This window comes from Eubalaena glacialis, chromosome 6 (genome assembly GCF_028564815.1).
Source record: "Eubalaena glacialis isolate mEubGla1 chromosome 6, mEubGla1.1.hap2.+ XY, whole genome shotgun sequence".
Lineage (NCBI taxonomy): Eukaryota > Metazoa > Chordata > Mammalia > Artiodactyla > Balaenidae > Eubalaena > Eubalaena glacialis.
This window is the reverse complement of record NC_083721.1, coordinates 132221946-132243781: the sequence shown is the minus strand read 5'-3', so window position 1 is coordinate 132243781 and position 21836 is coordinate 132221946. Positions and strand designations below refer to the sequence as shown.

Below are 21836 nucleotides of genomic sequence, written 5' to 3'. Positions count from 1 at the left end.
CCAGTCAGAATGGCTATTATCAAAAAGTCTACAAATAACAAACGCTGGAGAGGGTGTGGAGAAAAGGGAACCCTCCTACACTGTTGGTGGGAATGTAGATTGGTGCAGCCACTGTGGAACACAGTATAGAGGTTCCTTAAAAAACTAAAAATAGAGCTACCATATGATCCAGCAATCCCACACCTGGGCACGTATCCAGACAAGACGAAAACCCTAACTTGAAAAGATAAATGCACCCCAGTGTTCGTAGCAGCACTATTTACAATAGCCAAGACATGGAAGCAACCTAAATGTCCATCAATAGACGAATGGATAAAGAAGATGTATATAATGGAATATTACTCAGCCATAAAAAGAACGAAATAATGCCATTTGCAGCAACATAGATGGACCTAGAGACTATCACACTAAATGAAGTAAGTCAGACAAAGACAAATATCATATGCTATCACTTATATGTGGAGTCTAAAAAAATGATACAAATGAACTTATTTACAAAACAGAAACAGACTCATGGACATAGAAAACAAACTTATGGTTACCAAAGGGGGAAAGGAGGTAGGGGTGGGGGGGAGGATAAATTAGGACCTTGGGGTTAACAGATGTACACTACTCTATATAAAATAGATACACAACAAGGACCTACTATATAGCACAGGGAACTATATTCAGTATCTTCTAATAACCTATAATGGAAAACAATCTGAAAAAGTATATATGTATAAAATAAGTAGCAAGGATATACTGTATAGCACAGAGAATTATAGCCATTATCTTGTAATAACCTATAGTGTAGTATAATCTGCAAAAATACTGAATCACTATGCTGTACACTTGAAACTAACATAATATTGTAAATCAACTATACTTCAATAAAAAATTAAATGAAAAAAATAATTTATTCAAATTTGTAAAATAAATATCTATATTCCAAACGATAAATAAGTAAAATACGGGACCAATCCCATAAGGGACATACAGTTAGTAGACGAACAGTGGGAAAATGTTAATTCTCACTAGATATCAAAGAAATGTAAATGAAAGCAGTCTGAAGATGACAATTTACACATTCTAAAAGAACCCCCCAAAAAAGTTGAGTGTTTATATCCAGTGATGGTGAAGTTGCCCAGAAATTGACTCATACATTCTTACAGCCATATTGTTCCCACCCTTTAGCCAGAAATGTTACCACTAAGAACTTAAGAAAGAAACAATTTGGCAAAAGCAGAAAGGTCCCTCCTCATCCTCCTGACTTCTAAATGTTAGAACTCCCACAGCTGAGCCCTTTAACACCTTCTCTTTTCCATCCACATGCACTGTTTGGAGGATCTCACCTATATACCCAGACCTCTCTCCTCGTGGATCTCCAGGAAGAAAGCAGACCTCAGCAGAGATTTTCCTGGGGGTGGGGCTTGGGGGATTTTTAGGCACTTCAAGGGCTCTGAACTCAGTCAGAAGGGGCCGTGAAGACAGGAGGGGCCAGAGAGACCCCTTAAGCAAGCTTCTTCATAATATTACTCCCTTATGTTGTTAATAACCAAATGTCCCAGGCTTTATCTGATGGGGAGTAAGGATGAGGTCCCCAGAAATTCCCTCATTGCAGTAGCCCTTAGCTCTCCTGCAGGCCACCAGATCTCAGCTGCCCTTGACCCCTGCCTCCAAGTCTGTGAGAATTATTTTTGTGAGGTAGCCCATTCATATTTTGACTTCCTCACTGAAGCCCATGTAGGAGAGCAAAATTTGCCACCCCAAAATGTCTCTTTGGCATGTAGATTATTTCAGGCTGAAAACAATCAAAGCCCAAAAGACTCAGGAAAAAACTTTGACCTTCTCCCAATTGCCTAAAAGAATTTAGATAGAGGGCCTGTTCCTGGAACAGAGCTATCAGCAGAGATCTCTGCAAAGAATATGGGCTAAGTATGGTGGGGGAGCTGGGCAGGGCCTAGAAATCAGAGTCCACTCTGTGTCCTGTTGTCTCTGTGTAGCCCAGCAAACATTTGTTTATCAAACATTTGCTTTTCCATCTTCATGTGAATTGCCTTCCTCCTCTTTGAAGTCCCAAACCACTACCCCCAACATCCACTTGTGTCTTTAGCTGAAGATGGTATTTAAGGTAAGGGCTTTGGCCATTTTGGCTAGTTACTCAGTTTTCCTTGGTCTCTCCCATGTATACACATTTAACTTTTGTTTAATTTTTCCCATTTAAAAAAAAAAAAAAAAAACTCTTACAAATAAATGGAAAGACATTCCATGTTCATGGATTGAAAGACTTACTATTTTTAAATACCCATACTAGCCAAAGCAATCTATAGATTGATGCAATCTCTATCAAAATCCCAATGGTCCCATTCCCCCATTCCCTGGCAACTACCATTTCTGTTCTCTGCTTCTCTGAGTTTGACTATTTTAGATACCTCATATAAGTGGAATCATGGAGACATTGTTCATTGGGTATAAAGTTTCAGTTATCCAAGACAAATAAGTTCTAGAGATCTGCTGTACAACATAGCACCTATCATTAACAATACTGTATTATGCACTTAAAATTTTGTTAGAAGGTAGATCTCATGTTAAGTATTCTTACCAAAAAACAAACAAAAGAAACAAAAAAAGAACCAGCACAGGGAAAGTGTTGGAGATGAAGTGTATGTCTATTACCTTGATGACACTGATGGTTTCCTAGGTGTATGCATGTGTCCAAACTCATCAAATTGTGTATATTAAATAGGTGCAGTTTCTGTATATCAGTTATACCTCAATAAAGTTGTTTAAAAATACCAATGGTATTTTTTGCAGAAATAGAAAAAACAATTTTAAAATTCATATGGAATTTTTAGGACTTGGAATAGCCAAAACAATCCTGAGAAAGGAGAACAAAGCTGGAAGCCTCACACTTTATGACTTCAAAACATGTTACAAAGATACAGCAATCAAAACAGGATGGTACTGGCATAAACACAGATATACAGACCAATGGAACAGAATAGAGAACCCAGAAATAAATTCTTGCTTATATGGTCAAACGATCTTCAACATGGGTGCCAAGAATAATAATGGGGAAACAACAGTCCCCAACAAATGGAGCTGGGAAAACTGGATATCCACATGCAAAGAAAAGAAGTTAGAACGTATCTTACACCATATAGAAAAATTAACTCAAAATGGATTAAAGACCTAAACATAAGACCTGAAACTATAAAACTCCTAGAAGAAGACATAGGGGAAACTTCATGATATTAGATTTGACAATGATTTTATGGATATGACACCAAAAACACAGGCAACAAAAGCAAAAATAGACAAATGGGATTATATCAAACTTTAAGCCTTCACAGCAAAGAAACAGCACAGTGAAAGGCAACCTACAGAATGGAAAAATATTTGCAAACATATCTGATGAGGTTACTATCCAGACTATATAAAGAACTCCTGTGACTCAATAACAACAACAACAAACAACCTGAATTTAAAATGGGCAAAGGACTTGAGTAGATATTTCCTCTAAAGAAGATAAAACGTCTAATAAGCATATGAAAAGATGTTCAACATCATTAAATAAGCAGGGGAATGCAAAGCAAAACCACAGTGAGATACCACCTCACACCCATTAGGATGGTTACTTTTTTTTTTTTTTTAAGTGTTGGTAAGGATGTGGAGAAATTGGAATACTGGTAGGAATGTAAAATGGTACAGCCACTATGGAAAGTAATATGGAAGTTCCATATGATCAGCAATACTACTCCTGGGTGTACATCCAAAAGAATTGAAAACAGAATCTCAAAGAGATATTTGTACACCCACGTTGATAGCAGCATTATTCACAATAGCCAAGAGGTGGAAGTAACATAAATGTCCATCAGTGGATGAATGGATAAAGAAAATGTGGTATATACATGGAATGGAATATTGTTCACTTTTTTTAAAAAGGGAAGTTCTGTCACATGCAGCAACATAGATAAACATCGAGAACATTATGCTAAGGGAAATAAGCCAGTCACACAAAGATGTATACTGCGTGACTCCACTTATATGAGGTATCTAAAGTGGTCAAATTCATACAGATAGAAAGAAGAATGGTGGGTGCCAGTGGCTGAGGGAGGGTGAGGTAAGGATTCATTGTGTGATGAGTGTAGAGTTTTAGTCATCTGGGATTGAGTGGGTGGAGAGTGGGGGCAATCTGGAGATCTGTTGCCCAACAATGTGCAAGTGGTTGACAGTATTGTACTGTATGCTTGGAAATTGTTGGGAGGATGAATCTTATGTATTTTTATTTACTTATTTTTTAATTTTTGGCTGTGTTGGTCTTCATTTCTGTGCGAGGGCTTTCTCTAGTTGCGGCAAGCGGGGGCCACTCTTCATCGCGGTGCGCGGGCCCCTCACTGTCGTGGCCTCTCTTGTGGCAGAGCACAGGCTCCAGGCGCGCAGGCTCAGTAGTTGTGGCTCTCAGGCCCAGTTGCCCCGCGGCATGTGGGATCATCCCAGACCAGGGCTCAAACCCGTGTCCCCTGCATTGGCAGCCAGATTCTCAACCACTGCGCCACCAGGGAAGCCCTCTTATGTATTTTTTGCCACAAAAAGAAAAGAAAAGGCAGGGTGGCTATATTAATGTCAGACAAAGTAGTTTTTAGAGAAAATAATATTGCTAGGGAATGATAAAGGGATCAATTTATCAAGAGGATATAACAATTCTAAATGTTTATACACCTAATAACAGACCTTCAAAATGCATGAATCAATATCTGATAGAACTGCAAGGATAAATGCACAATTATAGTTGTAGATTTCCACGTGCTGCTGTGAATAATGAATAGAACAAGTAGAGAGAAAATCAATAAGGATATAGAACACTTAAACAAGACTATCAACCAACCTGACCTAATTGACATTTGTATTACACTTCACCCAACAACAGCAGAATACACATTCCTTTATTTTTTTCTCTGAAATCTTGATATATTTTATTATATTTTTCCCCACATGTTATCTTTTCTACTTTATATTGAAAACCAGAAAGGGTATTAGGAATCTGAGTAAGAAGGTATGGGTTCACACATACCTTTGTCATACAGAATACACATTCCTTTAACATGTACACAGAATATTTACCAAAATAGACCATATTCTGGGCCATAGAACAAATCTCAACAAATTTTAGATACTCAGCTCACAAAATATGTTCTCTGACCATAATGGAATTAAATTAGAAATAATAACAGATCTGTGAAAAATTCCTAAATATTTTATAACTAAATAACCTATGGGTCAGAGAAGAAGAAATCAAAAGGAAAATTAGGAAGTATTTTGAAATGAATGAAAATGAAAATACAACATATCAAAATTTATGGGATTCTGCTAAAGCTGTATTTATTTTTTTACTTCCTATTGTATTTTGTTTTTGAATTTTTAAATTATTTTTATATAGTAGGTTCTTATTAGTTATCTATTTTATACATATTACTGTATATATGTCAATCCCAATCTCCCAATTCATCCCACTCACCCACCCCCACGCTTTCCCCCCTTGGTGTCCATATGTCTGTTCTCTACATCTGTGTCTCTATTTCTGCCTTGCAAACCGGTTCAACTGTACCATTTTTCTAGATTTCACATATATGCATTAATATACGATATTTGTTTTTCTCTTTCTGACTGACTTCACTCTGTATGACAGTCTCTAGGTCCATCCACATCTCTACAAATGACCCAGTTTCGTTCCTTTTTATAGCTGAGTAATATTCCATTGTATATATGTACCACATCTTCTTTATCCTTTCGTCTGTCGATGGGCATTTGGGTTGCTTCCATGACCTGGCTATTGTAAATAGTGCTGCAGTGAACACTGGGGTGCATGTATCTTTTTGAATTATGGTTTTCTCTGGGTATATGCCCAGTAGTGGGATTGCTGGGTCATATGGTAGCTCTATTTTTAGTTTTTTTTGTTTTTTAAAGGAACTCCTTTATTTTATTTATTTATTCATTTATTTTTGGCTGTGTTGGGTCTTCGTTTCTGTGCGAGGGCTTTCTCTAGTTGCGGCAAGCGGGGGCCACTCTTCATTGTGGTGCGCGGGCCTCTCACTATCGCGGCCTCTCTTGTTGCGGAGCACAGGCTCCAGATGCACAGGCTCAGTAGTTGTGGCTCACGGGCCTAGTTGCTCCGCGGCATGTGGGATCCTCCCAGACCAGGGCTCGAACCCGTGTCCCCTACATCAGCAGGCAGATTCTCAACCACTGCGCCACCAGGGAAGCCCTATTTTTAGTTTTTTAAGGCACCTCTATACTGTGTTCCACAGTGGCTGTATCAATTTACATTTCACCAACAGTGCAAGAGGGTTCCCTTTTCTCCACACCCTCTCCAGCATTTGTTGTTTGTAGATTTTCTGATGATGCCCATTCTAACTGGTGTGAGGTGATACCGCAGTGTAGTTTGGATTTGCATTTCTCTAATAATTAGTAATGTTGAGCAGCTTTTCATGTGCCTCTTGGCCATCTGTATGTCTTCTTTGGAGAAATGTCTGTTTAGGTCTTCTGCCCATTTTTGAATTGGGTTGTTTGTTTTTTAAATATTGAGCTGCATGAGCTACTTGTAAATTTTGGAGATTGATCCTTTGTCTGTTGATTCGTTTGCAAATATTTTCTCCCATTCTCAGGGTTGTCTTTTCATCTTGTTTACAGTTTCCTTTGCTGTGCAAAAGCTTTTAGGTTTCATTAGGTCCCATTTATTGATTTTTGTTTTTATTTCCATTACTCTACGAGGTGGGTCAAAAAGGATCTGACTGTGATTTATGTCAGGTTGTTCTTCCTATGTTTTCCTCTAAGCATTTTATGGTGTCCAGTCTTACATTTAGGTCTTTAACCCATTTTGAGTTTCTTTTTGTGTATGGTGTTAGGGAGTGTTCTAATTTCATTCTTGTACATGTAGCTATCCAGTTTTCCCAGCACCACTTATTGAAGAGACTGTCTTTTCTCCAAGGCAAGGTATCCTTGCCTCCTTTGTCATACATTAGTTGACCATAGGTGCATGGGTTTATCTCTGGGCTTTCTATGCTGTTCCATTGATCTATATTTCTGTTTTTTTTTTTTTTTTTTTTTAAAGTTATTTATTTATTTATTTTAATTAATTAATTTATGTATTTATTTTTGGCTGTGTTGGGTCTTCGTTTCTGTACGAGGGCTTTCTCTAGTTGCGGCAAGCGGGGGCCACTCTTCATCGCGGTGCGCGGGCCTCTCACTATCGCGGCCTCTCTTGTTGCGGAGCACAGGCTCCAGATGTGCACGCTCAGTAGCTGTGGCTCACGGGCCCAGTCGCTCCGCAGCATGTGGGATCCTCCCAGACCAGGGCTCGAACCCGTGTCCCCTGCATTGGCAGGCAGACTCTCAACCACTGCGCCACCAGGGAAGCCCCTATATTTCTGTTTTTGTGCCAGTACCATATTGTCTTGATTACTGTAGCTTTGTAGTGTAGTCTGAAGCCGGGGAGTCTGATTCCTCCAGCTCCGTTTTTTGCCCTCAAGATTGCTTTGGCTATTCGGGTTTTTTTGTGTCTCCATACAAATTTTAAGATTTTTTTGTTCCTGTTCTGTAAAAAATGTCATTGGTAATTTGATAGGGATTGCATTGAATCTGTAGATTGCTTTGGGTAATATAATCATTTTCACAATATTGATTCTTCCAATCCAGGAACATGGTATATCTCTCCATCTGTCTGTGTCATCTTTGATTTCTTTCATCAGTGTCTTATAGTTTTCTGAGTACAGGTTTTTTACCTCCTTAGGGAGGTTCATTCCTAGGTATTTTATTCTTTTTGTTGCAATAGTGAATGGGATTGTTTCCTTAATTTCTCTTTCTGATCTTTCATTGTTAGTGTATAGGAATGCAAGAGATTTCTGTGCATTCATTTTGTATCCTGAAACTTTACCAAATTCATTGATTAGCTCTAGTAGTTTTCTGGTGGCATCTTTAGGATTATCTATGTATAGTATCATATCATCGGCATGATAGTTTTACTATCATGTAAAACAGTGACAGTTTTACTTTTTCTTTTCCAATTTGGATTCCTTTTATTTCTTTTTCTTCTCTGATTGCCGTGGCTAGGACTTCCAAAACTAGGTTAAATAATATTGGTGAGAGTGGACATCCTTGTCTTGTTCCTGATCTTAGAGGAAATGCTTTCAGTTTTTCACCATTGAGAATGATGATTGCTGTGAGTTTATCATATATGGCCTTTATTATGTTGAGGTAGGTTGCCTCTTATGCCCACTTTCTGGAGAGTTTTTATCATAAATGGGTGTTGAATTTTGTCAAAAGCTTTTTCTGGATCTATTGAGATGATCATATGGTTTTTATTCTTCAATTTGTTCATATGATGTATCACATTGACTGATTGGCGTATATTGAAGAATCCTTGCATCCCTGGAATAAATCCCACTTGATCGTGGTGTGTGATCCTTTTAATGTGTTGTTGGATTCTGTTTGCGAGTATTTTGTTGAGGATTTTTGCATCTATATTCATCAGTGATATTGGTCTGTAATTTTCTTTTTCTGTCGTATTTTTGTCTGGTTTTGGTATCAGGGTGATGGTGGCCTCGTAGAATGAGTTTGGCAGTGTTCCTTCCTCTGCAGTTGTTTGGAAGAGTTTGAGTAGGATGGGTGTTAGCTCTTCTCTAAATGTTTGATAGAATTCACCTGTGAAGCCATCTGGTCCTGGACTTTTGTTTGTTGGAAGATTTTTAATCACAGTTTCAATTTCATTACTTGTGATTAGTCTGTTCATATTTTCTATTTCTTCCTGGTTCAGTCTGGGAAGGTTATACCTTTCTAAGAATTTGTCCATTTCTTCCAGGTTGTGCATTTTATTGGCACAGAGTTGCTTGTAGTAGTCTCTTATGATGCTTTGTATTTCTGCAGTGTCCATTGTAACTTTTGCTATTTCATTTCTAATTTTATTGATTTGAGTCCTCTCCCTCTTTTTCCTGATGAGTCTGGCTAATGGTTTATCAATTTTGTTTATCTTCTTAAAGAACCAGCTTTTAGTTTTATTGATCTTTGCTGTTGTTTTTCTTTGTTTTTATTTCATTTATTTCTGCTCTGAACTTTATGATTTCTCTCCTTCTGCTAATTTTGGGTTTTGTTTGTTCTTCTTTCTCTAGTTCCTTTAGGTGTAAGGTTAGTTTATTTGAGATTTTTCTTGTTTCTTGAGGTAGGATTGTATTGCTATAAACTTCCCTCTTAGAACTGCTTTTGCTGCATCCCATAGGTTTTGGATCGCCGTGTTTTTGCTATCATTTGTCTCTAGGTTTTTTTTGATTTCCTCTTTGATTTCTTCAGTGATCTCTTGGTTATTTAGTAATGTATTGTTTAGCCTTCATGTGTTTGTGTTTTTTACGTTTTTTTTCCCTGTAATTGATTTCTAATCTCATGGTGTTGTGGTCGGAAAAGATGCTTGATATGATTTCAGTTTCCTTAAATTAATCAAGGCTTGATTTCTGACCCAAGATGTGATCTATCCTGGAGAATGTTCCGTGTGCACTTGAGAAGAAAGTGTAATCTGCTGTTTTCTGATGGAATGGTCTATAAATATCAATTAAATCTATCTGGTCTATTTTGTCATTTAAACTTGTGTTTCCTTATTAATTTTCTGTCTGGATGATCTGTCCATTGGTGTAAGTGAGGTGTTTAAGTTCCCCACTATTACTGTGTTACTGTCGATTTCCTCTTTTATAGCTGTTAGTATTTGCCTTATGTATTGAGGTGCTCCTATGTTGGGTGCATAAATATTTATAATTGTTATATCTTCTTCTTGGATTGATCCCTTGATCATTATGTAGTGTCCTTCCTTGTCTTTTGTAACATTCTTTATTTTAAAGTCTATTTTATCTGATATGAGTATTGCTACTCCAGCTTTCTTTTGATTTCCATTTGCATGGAATATCTTTTTCCATCCCTTCACTTTCTGTCTGTATGTGTCCCTAGGTCTGAAGTGGGTCTCTTGTAGACAGCATATATGTGGATCTTGTTTTTGTATCCATTCAGCGAGCCTGTGTCTTTTGGTTGGAGCATTTAATCCATTCACGTTTAAGGTAATTATCGATATGTATGTTCCTATTACCATTTTCTTAATTGTTATGGGTTTGTTTTTGTAGGTCCTTTTCTTCTCTTGTGTTTCCCATTTAGAGAAATTCCTTTAGTATTTGTTGTAGAGCTGGTTTGGTGGTGCTGAATTCTCTTAGCTTTTGCTTGTCTGTAAAGCTTTTGATTTCTCTGTCGAATCTGAATGAGATCCTTGCCAGCTAGAGTAATCTTGGTTGTAGGTTCTTCCCTTTCATCGCATTAAATATATGGTGCCAGTCCCTTCTGGCTTGTAGAGTTTCTGCTGAGAAATCAGCTGTTAACCTTATGGGAGTTCCCTTGTATGTTATTTATCCCTTGTTTCTTTTAATAATTTTTGTTTGTCTTTAATTTTTGTCAGTTTGATTACTGTGTGTCTCGGCATGTTTCTCCTTGGGTTTATCCTGCCTGGGACTGTCCGCGCTCCCTGGACTTGGGTGGCTATTTCCTTTCCCATGTTGCGGAAGTTTTCGACTATAATCTCTTCAAATATTTTCTCTGGTCCTTTCTCTCTCTCTTCTCCTTCTGGGACCCCTATAATGCAAATGTTGTTGCATTTAATGTTGTCCCAGAGGTCTCTTAGGCTGTCTTCATTTCTTTTCATTCTTTTTTCTTTATTCTGTTCCGCAGCAGTGAATTCCACCATTCTGTCTTCCAGTCACTTATCTATTCTTCTGCCTCAGTTATTCTGCTATTGATTCCTTCTAGTGTAGTTTTCATTTCAGTTATTGTATTGGTCATCTCTGTTTGTTTGTTCTTTAATTCTTCTAGGTGTTTGTTAATCATTTCTTGCATCTTCTCAGTCTTTGCCTCCATTCTTTTTCTGAGGTCCTGGATCATCTTCACTATCATTATTCTGAATTCTTTTTCTGGAAGGTTGTGTATCTCCACTTCTTTTAGTTGTTTTTCTGGGGTTTTATCTGGTTCCTCTATCTGTTACATAGTCCTCTGCCTTTTCATTTTGTCTATCTTTCTGTGAATGTGGTTTTCGTTCCACAGGCTGCAGTACTGTAGTTCTTCTTGCTTCTGCTGTATGCCTTCTGGTGGATGAGGCTATCTAAGAGGCTTATGCAAGCTTCCTGTTGGGAGGGACTGTTGGTGGGTAGAGCTGGGTGTTGCTCTGGTGGGCAGAGCTCAGTAAAACTTTAATCTGGTTGTCTGCTGATGGGTAGGTGTGAGTTCCCTCCCTGTTGGTTGTTTGGCCTGAGGCAACCCAGCACTGGAGGCTACAGCCTCTTTGGTGGAGCTAATGGCGGACTCCGGGAGGGCTCATGCCAAGGAGTACTCCCCAGAACTTCTGCTGCCAGTGTCCTTGTCCCCGCGGTGAGCCACAGCCACCCCCCCACCTCTGCAAGAGACCCTCCAACACTAGCAAGTGGGTCTGATTCAGTCTCCTATGGGGTCACTGCTCCTTCCCCCTGGGTCCTGATGTGCACACTACTTTGTGTGTGCCCTCCAGGAGTGGAGTCTGTTTACCCCAGTCCTGTCGAAGTCCTGGAATCAAATCCCTCTTGGCTGAAAAGTCTGATTCTCTGGGAATTCTTCCTCCCGTTGCCAGACCCCCAGGTTGGGAAGCCTGACGTGGGGCTCAGAACCTTAACTCCAGTGGGTGGACTTCTGTGGTATAATTGTTCTCCAGTTTGTGAGTCACCCACCCAGCAGTTATGGGATTTGATTTTATTGTGATTGTGCCCCTCCTACTGTCTCACTGCAGCTTCTCCTTTGTCTTTGGATGTGGGATATCATTTTTGGTGAGTTCCAGTGTCTTCCTCTGGATGATTGTTCAGCAGTTAGTTGTGATTCCGGCACTCTTGCAAGAGGGAGTGAGTGCACGTCCTTCTACTCTGCCATCTTGAGCCAATCACTTTAAAGCTGTATTTAATAAGTGAGTTTAGCAAGGTTACAGTTACATTATCAATGTACAAAACTCAATTTTCTTTCTATATACTAGCAACAAATAATTGGAAATTGAAATCTTTCAAATACCATTTATAATACTACCCAAAAATATCAAATACTTAGAGGCAGATCTGACACTAGATGTGCAAGACATGTGTACTGAAAACAGTAAAACATTGCTGAGAGAAATTAAGATTTATGTAAATGGAGAAATTGTCTTCTTTATGGATGGGAAGACTTGATATTATTAAGATGTCAGTTTTACGTTAGATTTGACTCTTAGAACCGTAGTAATGTTTTGCATACTCTCCCTGCAATAAATAATGAATTATAACTAACCAAGACCTGTAGGCAAGAAACCCAAAATAGAATATAAACAGTAACAAATGAACTGAAATGTATTACACATGGATAACACAACCACATTAAAGAGGGTAAAGGCAGATAAGGAAAGAGCTAACCTAAGTAACCTTGGAAACAATATTTTAACTGGATACTCTTAAGACTAAAGACAAAAGGTACTGTACGCAAATACTGTAGTCTAGTTAGTAAATTACTTTCTCAGTGGGGTACGTGTTGGCAAGTCTGTTAAAGTTACAAAGGAAAGGGGGAAGTCAAGAATGAACCTTGCGGTATTGAACTGAAATCAGTTATCTGTATGATTACATAGTTTTTAATATACACACATAGAAAGAGAAACAAATAATGTTTATGGGTGGACTGATATACATACATATGTACATATCTAGTTCTGTCTGCCAAGAGGGTCCACTGGCAATGACACCCTAGTAGTAACAAGCAGCCCCCAGGTTTGGTTTCTCAATACCATTCTGCAGTAAAAGGAATCAGGGCTGCTTGGAGAAAAGGTTGATTCTAGGGCTGGAGCATGGAAAATATAAGATGAGACTGGACCATCTTGTGATACCAAAAAATATAGAAGTGCTCACAAAAGGATGGGGCATGTCAAGAGGACACAGGAGCCAATTTAAAACAGTTCCCAGTGACCAAAGCTAGCTCATAAATTGAACAAACAGGTACACCGGAGAGAAAGGACAGCTCTTCCTTATAGAAGAATTTCAGTTAATAAATGTAGAGGGAATGAGGGAAAAAACAAAGTAAACACCACTATATAAATTAGGTAGGGGGAGACCTTCAAGATGGCAGAAGAGTAAGACGTGGAGATCACTTTCCTCCCCACAAATACATCAGACATACATCTACATATGGAACAACTCCTACAGAACACCTACAGAATGCTGGCAGAAAACCTCAGACCTCCCAAAAGGCAAGAAACTCCCCACGTACCTGGGTAGGGCAAAAGAAAAAACAGAGACAAAAGAATAGGGATGGGACCTGCACCAGTGGGAGGGAGCTGTGAAGGTTGAAAAGTTTCCACACACTAGGAAGCCCCTTAACTCGTGGAGACGGGGGGTGGGTAGGGGGGAAGCTTCGGAGCCACAGAGGAGAGCTCAGCAACAGGGGTGCAGAGGGCAAAGCAGAGAAATTCCCGCACAGAAGATTGCTGCCGACCAGCACTCACCAGCCTGAGAGGCTTGTCTGCTCACCCGCTGGGACGCTGGGACGGGTGGGGGCTGGGAGCTGAGGCTCCGGCTTCGGAGGTCAGATCCCAGGGAGAGGACTGGGGTTGGTTGCATGAACACAGCCTGAGAGGGCTAGTGCGCCACAGCTAGCCAGGAGGAGGTCCGGGAAAAGGTCTGGAACTGCCTAAGAGGCAAGAGACCATTGTTTCGGGGTGCACGAGGAGAGGGGATTCAGAGCACCGCCCAGACGAGTGCCAGAGACAGGCGCAAGCTGCAGCTATCAGCACGGACACCAGAGACGGGCATGAGATGCTAGGGCTGCTGCTGCCACCACCAAGAAGCCTGTGTGCGAGCACAGGTCATTGTCCACCCCTCCCCTCCCGGGAGCCTGTGCAGCCCACCACTGCCAGGGTCTCGTGATGGAGAGACAACTTCCCCGGGAGAACACACGGCGCGCCTCAGGCTGTTGCAACGTCATTCTGGCCTCTGTTGCCGCAGGCTCTCCCCGCATTCCGTACCCCTCCCTGCCCCCAGCCTGAGTGAGCCAGAGCCCCCTAATCAGCTGCTACTTTTAACCCTGTCCTGTCTGGGCAGGAACAGACGCCCTCAGGCGACCTACATGCAGAGGTGGGGCAGATCCAAAGCTGAACCCCAGGAGCTGTGCAAACAAAGAAGAGAAAGGGAAATTTCTCCCAGCAGCCTTAGGAGCAGCGGATTAAATCTCCACAGTCAACTTGATGTACCCTGCATCTGTGGAATACGTGAATAGACAACGAATCATCCAAAAATTGAGGTGGTGGACTTTGGGAGCAACAATATATATTTTTTTTCCTTTTTTTCTTTTTGTGAGTGTGTATGTGTATGCTTCTGTGTGATTTTGTCTGTATAGCTTTGCTTTTACCATTTGTCCTAGGGTTCTGTCTGTCCGTTTTTGTTTTTTGTTTTTTAGTATAGTTTTTAGCGCTTGTTATCATTGGTGGATTTGTTTTTTGGTTTGGTTGCCTCTTCCTTCTTTTTTTCCTTTTTCTTTTTTTTATTTATTTTTAATTTTTTTATTTTTAATAATTATTTTTTATTTTAATAACTTTATTTTATTGTATTTCTTTTTTTTCTCTTTCTTTCTTTTCTTCTTTTTTTCTCCCTTTTCTTCTGAGCTGTGTGTCTGACAGGGTCTTGGTGCTCTGGTCAGGTGTCAGGCCTGTGCCTCTGAGGTGGGAGAGCCAAGTTCAGGACATTGGTCCACCAGAGATCTCCCAGCTCCACATAATATCAAATGGCGAAAGCTCGCCCAGAGATCTCCATCTCAACGCTAAGACCCAGCTCGTCTCAACGACCAGCAAGCTACAGTGCTGGACACCCTATGCCAAGCAACTAGCAAGACAGGAACACAACTCCACCCATTAGCACAGAGGCTGCCTAAAATCATAATAAGGTTACAGACACGCCAAAACACACCGCTGGACGTGGACCTGCCCACCAGAAAGACAAGATCCAGCCTCATCCAGCAGAACACGGGCACTAGTCCCCGCCACCAGGAAGCCTACACAACCCACTGAACCAACCTTAGCCACTGAGAGCAGACACCGAAAACAGCAGGAACTACGAACCTGCAGCCTGCGAAAAGGAGACCCCAAACACAGTAAGCTAAGCAAAATGAGAAGGCAGAAAAACACACAGCAGATGAATGAGCAAGGTAAAAACCCACCAGACCAAACAAATGAAGAGGAAATAGGCAGTCTACCTGAAAAAGAATTCAGAGTAATGATAGTAAACATGATCCAAAATCTTGGAAATAGAATGGAGAAAATACAAGAAATGTTTAACAAGGACCTAGAAGAACTAAAGAGTAAAGAAACAATGATGAACAATACAATAAATGAAATTTAAAATTCTCTAGAAGGGATCAATAGCAGAATAACTGAGGCAGAGGAACGGATATGTGACCTGGAAGATAAAATAGTGGAAATAACTACTGCAGAGCAGAATAAAGAAAAAAGAATGAAAAGAATTGAGGACAGTCTCAGAGACCTCTGGGACAACATTAAATGCACCAACATTCGAATTATAGGGGTCCCAGAAGAAGAAGAAAAAGAGAAAGGGACTGAGAAAATATTAGGAGAGATTATAGTTGAAAACTTCCCTAATATGGGAAAGGAAAGAGTTAATCAAGTCCAGGAAGTGCAGAGAGTCCCATACAGGATAAATCCAAGGAGAAACACGCCAAGACACATATTAATCAAACTATCAAAAATTAAATACAAAGAAAAAATATTAAAAGCAGCAACAGAAAAACAACAAATAACATATAAGGGAATCCCAATAAGGTTAACAGCTGATCTTTCAGCAGAAACTCTGCAAGCCAGAAGGGAGTGGCAGGACATAGTTAAAGTGATGAAAGAGAAAAACCTACAAGCAAGATTACTCTACCCAACAAGGATCTCATTCAGATTCGATGGAGAAATTAAAACCTTTACAGACAAGCAAAAGTTAAGAGAATTCAGCAGCACCAAACAGCTTTACAACAAATGCTAAAGGAACTTCTCTAGGCAGGAAACACAAGAGAAGGAAAAGACCTACAATAACAAACCCAAAACAATTAAGAAAATGGTAATAGAATCATACATATTGTCAGTTACCTTAAATGTAAATGGATTAAATGCTCCCACCAAAAGACATAGACTGGCTGAATGGATACAAAAACCAGACCCGTATATATGCTGTCTACAAGAGACTGACTTCAGACCTAGGGACAAATACAGACTGAGAGTGAGGGGATGGGAAAAGATATTCCATGCAAATGGAAATCAAAAGAAAGCTGGAGTAGCAATACTCATATCAGATAAAATAGACTTTAAAATAAAGAATGTTACAAAAGACAGGGAAGGACACTACATAATGATCAAGGGATCAATCCAAGAAGAAGATATAACAATTATAAATATATATGCACCCAACATAGGGCACCTCGATACATAAGGCAACTGCTAACAGCTATAAAAGAGAAAATCAACAGTAACACAATAATAGTGGGGGACTTTAACACCTCACTTACACCAATGGACAGATCATCCAAACAGAAAATTAATAAGGAAACACAAACTTTAAATGACACAATAGACCAGATAGATTTAATTGATATTTATAGACCATTCCATCAGAAAACAGCAGATTACACTTTCTTCTCAAGTGCACACGGAACGTTCTCCAGGATAGATCACATCTTGGGTCACAAATCAAGCCTCAGTAAATTTAAGAAAATTGAAATCATATCAAGCACCTTTTCAGACCACAACACTATGAGATTAGAAATCAGTTACAGGGAAAACAAATGTAAAAAATCACAAACACATGAAGGCTAAACAGTACATTACTAAATAACCAAGAGATCACTGTAGAAATCAAAGAGGATATAAAAAAAAAAACCTAGAGACAAATGACAACAAAAACATGATGATCCAAAACCTATGGGATGCAGCAAAAGCAGTTCTAAGAGGGAAGTTTATAGCAATACAATCCTACCTCAAGAAACAAGAAAAATCTCAAATAAACTAACCTTACACCTAAAGGAACTAGAGAAAGAAGAACAGACAAAACCCAAAATTAGTAGAAGGAAAGAAAACATAAAGTTCAGAGCAGAAATAAATGAAATAGAAACAAAGAAAACAATAGCAAAGATCAATAAAACTAAAAGCTGGTTCTTTGAGAAGATAAACAAAATTGATAAACCATTAGCCAGACTCACCAAGAAAAAAAGGGAGAAGACTCAAATCAATAGAAATAGAAATGAAAAAGGAGAAATAACAACTGACACTGCAGAAATACAAAGATCATGAGAGATTACTACAAGCAACTATATGCCAATAAAATGGACAACCTGGAAGAAACGCACACATTCATAGAAAAACACAACCTTCTGAGACTGAACCAGGAAGAAATAGAAAATATAAACAGACCAACCACAAGCACTGAAATGAGACTGTGATTAAAAATCTTCCAATAAACAAAAGCCCAGGACCAATTGGCTTCACAGGCGAATTCTATCAGACATTTAGAGATGAACTAACACCTATCCTTCTCAAACTCTTCCAAAATATAGCAGAGGTAGGAACACTCCCCAACTCATTCTACGAGGCCACCATCGCCCCGATACCAAAACCAGACAGAGATGTCACAAAGAAAGAAAACTACAGGCCAATATCACTGATGAACACAGATGCAAAAATCCCCAACAAGATACTACCAAACAGAATCCAACAGCACATTAAAAGGATCATACACCATGATCAAGTGGGGTTTATCCCAGGAATGCAAGAATTCTTCAGTATGTGCACATCAATCAATGTGACACACCATATTAACAAATTGAAGAATAAAAACCATATGATCTTCTCAGTAGATGCAGAAAAAGCTTTTGACAAAATTCAACACCCATTTATGATAAAAACCCTCCAGAAAGTAGGCATAGAGGGAACTTATCTCAACATAATGAAGGCCATATATGACAAACCCACAGCTAGCATTGTCCTCAATGGTGAAAAACTGAAAGCATTTCCTCTAAGATCAGGAACAAGACAAGGTTGCCCACTCTCACCACTATTATTCAACGTAGTTTTGGAAGTTTTAGCCACAGCAATCAGAGAAGAAAAAGAAATAAAAGGAATCCAAATTGGAAAAGAAGAAGTAAAGCTGTCACTGTTTGCAGATGACATGATACTAGAGAATCCTAAAGATGCTACCAGAAAACTACTAGAGCTAATCAATGAATTTGGTAAAGTAGCAGGATACAAAATTAATGCACAGAAGTCTCTTGCATTCCTATACGCTAATGATGAAAATTTTGAAAGAGAAGTTAAGGAAACACTCCCATTTGCCATTGCAACAAAAAGAATAAAATATCCAGGAATAAACCTACCTAAGGAGACAAAAGACCTATATGCAGAAAACTATAAGACACTGATGAAAGAAATTAAAGATGATAGAAACAGATGGAGAGGTATACCATGTTCTTAGATTGGAAGAATCAACATTATGAAAATGGCTACACTACCCAAAGCAATCTACAGATTCAGTGCAATCCCTATCAAACTACCAATGGCATTTTTCACAGAACTAGAACAAAAAATTTTACAATTTGTATGGAAACACAAAAGACCCCGAATAGCCAAAGCAATCCTTAGAAAGAAAAACGGAGCTGGAGGTATCAGGCTCCCTGACTTCAGACTATACTACAAAGCTACAGTAATCAAGACACTATGATACTGGCACAAAAACAGAAATACAGTTCAATGGAACAGGATAGAAAGCCCAGAGACAAACCCACGCACGTATGGTCACCTTATTTTTGATAAAGGAGGCAAGAATATACAATGGAGAAAAGACAGCTTCTTCAGTAAGTGGTGCTGGGAAAACTGGACAGCTACATGTAAAAGCATGAAATTAGAACACTCCCTAACACCATACACAAAAATAAACTCAAAATGGATTAAAGACCTAAATGTAAGGCCAGGCACTCTAAAACTCTTAGAGGAAAACATAGGCAGAACACTCTAGGACATAAATCACAGCAAGATCCTTTTTGACCCACCTCCTAGAGAAATGGAAATAAAAACAAAAATAAACAAATGGGACCTAGTGAAACTTAAAAGCTTTTGCATAGCAAAGGATACCATAAACAAGACGAAAAGACAACTCTCAGAATGGGAGAAAATATTTGCAAATGAAGCAACTGACAAAAGATTCATCTGCAAAATTTACAAGCAGCTCATGCAGCTTAATACCAAAAAGACAAACAACCCAATCCAAAAATGGGCAGAAGACCTAAATAGACATTTCTCCAAAGAAGATATACAGCTTGCCAACAAACACATGAAAGAATGCTCAACATCAGTAATCATTAGAGAAATGCAAATCAAAACTACAATGAGGTATCACCTCACACCAGTCAGAATGGCCATCATCAAAAAATCTACAAACAATAAATGCTGGAGAGGGTGTGGAGAAAAGGGAACCCTCTTGCACTGTTGGTGGAAATGTAAATTGATACAGCCACTATGGAGAACAGTATGGAGGTTCCTTAAGAAACTAAAAATTTACCATACGACCCAGCAATCCCACTACTGGGCATATTCCCTGAGAAAACCATAATTCAAAAAGAGACATGTACCACAATGTTCATTGCAGCACTATTTACAATAGCCAGGACATGGAAGCAACCTAAGTGTCCATCAACAGCTTAATGGATAAAGAAGATGTGGCACATATATACAATGGAATATTACTCAGCCATAAAAAGTAACGAAATTGAGTTATTTGTAGTGAGGTGGATGGACCTAGAGTCTGTCATACAGGCTGAAGTAAGTCAGAAAGAGAAAAACAAATACTGTATGCTAACACATATATATGGAATCTTAAAAAAAAATGGTTATGAAGAACCTAGGGGCAGGACAGGAATAAAGATGCAGACATAGAGAATGGACTTGAGGACACTGGGAGGGGGAAGGGTAAGCTGGGATGAAGTGAGAGAGTGGCGTGGACTTGTATATACTACCAAATGTAAAATAGATAGCTAGTGGGAAGCAGCCGCATAGCACAGGGAGATCAGCTCGGTGCTTTGTGACCATCTAGAGGGGTGGGATAGGGAGGGTGGGAGGAAGATGCAAGAGGGAAGAGATATGAGGATATATGTTTATGTATAGCTGATTCACTTTGTTATAAAGCAGAAACTAACACACCATTGTAAAGCAATTATACTCCAATAAAGATGTTAAATAAATAAATAAATAAATAAGGTAAACACCACTATATAAATGCCACAATCAGTTTCCATCAATGGCTGCTGAAATCTGTGGGCACAAGTTTGCAGAGAAACAGGATATTGGCAGAGTCTTAAAGTATCTCCCCCATGATATTTATCAGTTATTAAGGGGTAATAATAAATTTATGGTGGCAACCCAGCGGTTACCCCTTTAACCAAGTGTGTTCAAAAATTAACACAAGTTGTAAGACATATCAGCATCACATACTCCTTGTAAGACTGAAAAGGACACAACATCACTTCTGTGGTATACCCATTAAAAGTGTGTAACATTAATGATGAGGAAATACCAGACAACACCACATTGAGAGACATTCTACAGAATAACTAACCAGAACTCATAAAGTGTCAGAATCATGAAATAAAAGGAAAGACTGGAGAACTGCCACAGATTGGGAGAGACCAATGAGACACAAGAACTAATGCAGTGAGGATCCTGGAACAGAAAAAACGTATTAGGGGAAAAGCTGGAAATTTTTGAATAAGGTCTGTAGGTTAGTATTGCATCAATGTTCATTTCCTAGTTTTGATAATTGTACTATGGTTTGTAAGTTGTTACCATTATGGGAAGCTGGGAGAAAGACGTAGGAAATCTCTCTATAAAATTTTTGCAATTTTCTGTAAGTCTAAAATTATTTCCAAATAAAATTTAAAGAAATAGTTAGGTCCATTGGTTTTAGACTGTATTGGTAGGTATGACTAGCTAACTGCTCTGAAGAAACAAAGGAAAGAGATATAACTGATGTCTGTCCATTCATGACTAGCCAATTAATAGATTATATCTATGTTAGCATTGCTGTTGCCTCTGGAAAAATTAACAGTAATTATCTCCATTAGGTTCTCTAGGCTCATTCAAAGTGCTTTTAAAACCTAATTAGAAAATAAAAACAGTATTTCAAGGATTTAATATTCTAATAGTCTTCCATGAGAACAAAATATCAGATTTTAAAATAAATAAATAAATAAGTAAAATCCTAAATTGGAAAACAAATTTGTCAACACAGTTATTTTGATGAACATTAGCTGGTTCATACAACTTAACATAGATTTAAAGCTATTTGGCTACAAGGCTATTTTTTTTTCCAAAAATTTCGCATGTCTGTAGTTTGAGAAAGAATCGTTCTAGTGGGCTTGTGTCTATCATCCTTTCTGTGTAAATTTCACTTAGCAATCCCTACCAAGATCTGTGGGATGAATTTCCTGGACATGCATGTTAGAATTACAGTATGTACCTGTAAGACATTTGATTCATAAATCACCAAATATAGCTAAATTAAAATTTTAACTTTTTATTGCCATATACTGTGCATATCAAAAACACACATAAGTATGCTTGTGAAATATTTGAATTTAATAAAGTACTAATTACATTTTAAGTACATTGTTCAATATTCTGAAACAGCGAGTTTGCTCAACTGGCAAGTATTCTACAAGAGGTAAAAAAATTCTGTAGGTGTCTTGGGGGTTTTTTTGGTATG

At 38.7% G+C, this 21836-nt stretch overlaps 1 protein-coding gene across 2 annotated transcripts in view; it reads left to right on the top strand.

The window, feature by feature from the left end:
* PPP2R3A (protein phosphatase 2 regulatory subunit B''alpha) overlaps positions 1–21836 on the top strand; it is a 211811-nt gene that overhangs the window by 103111 nt on the left and 86864 nt on the right. The window lies entirely within an intron of this gene.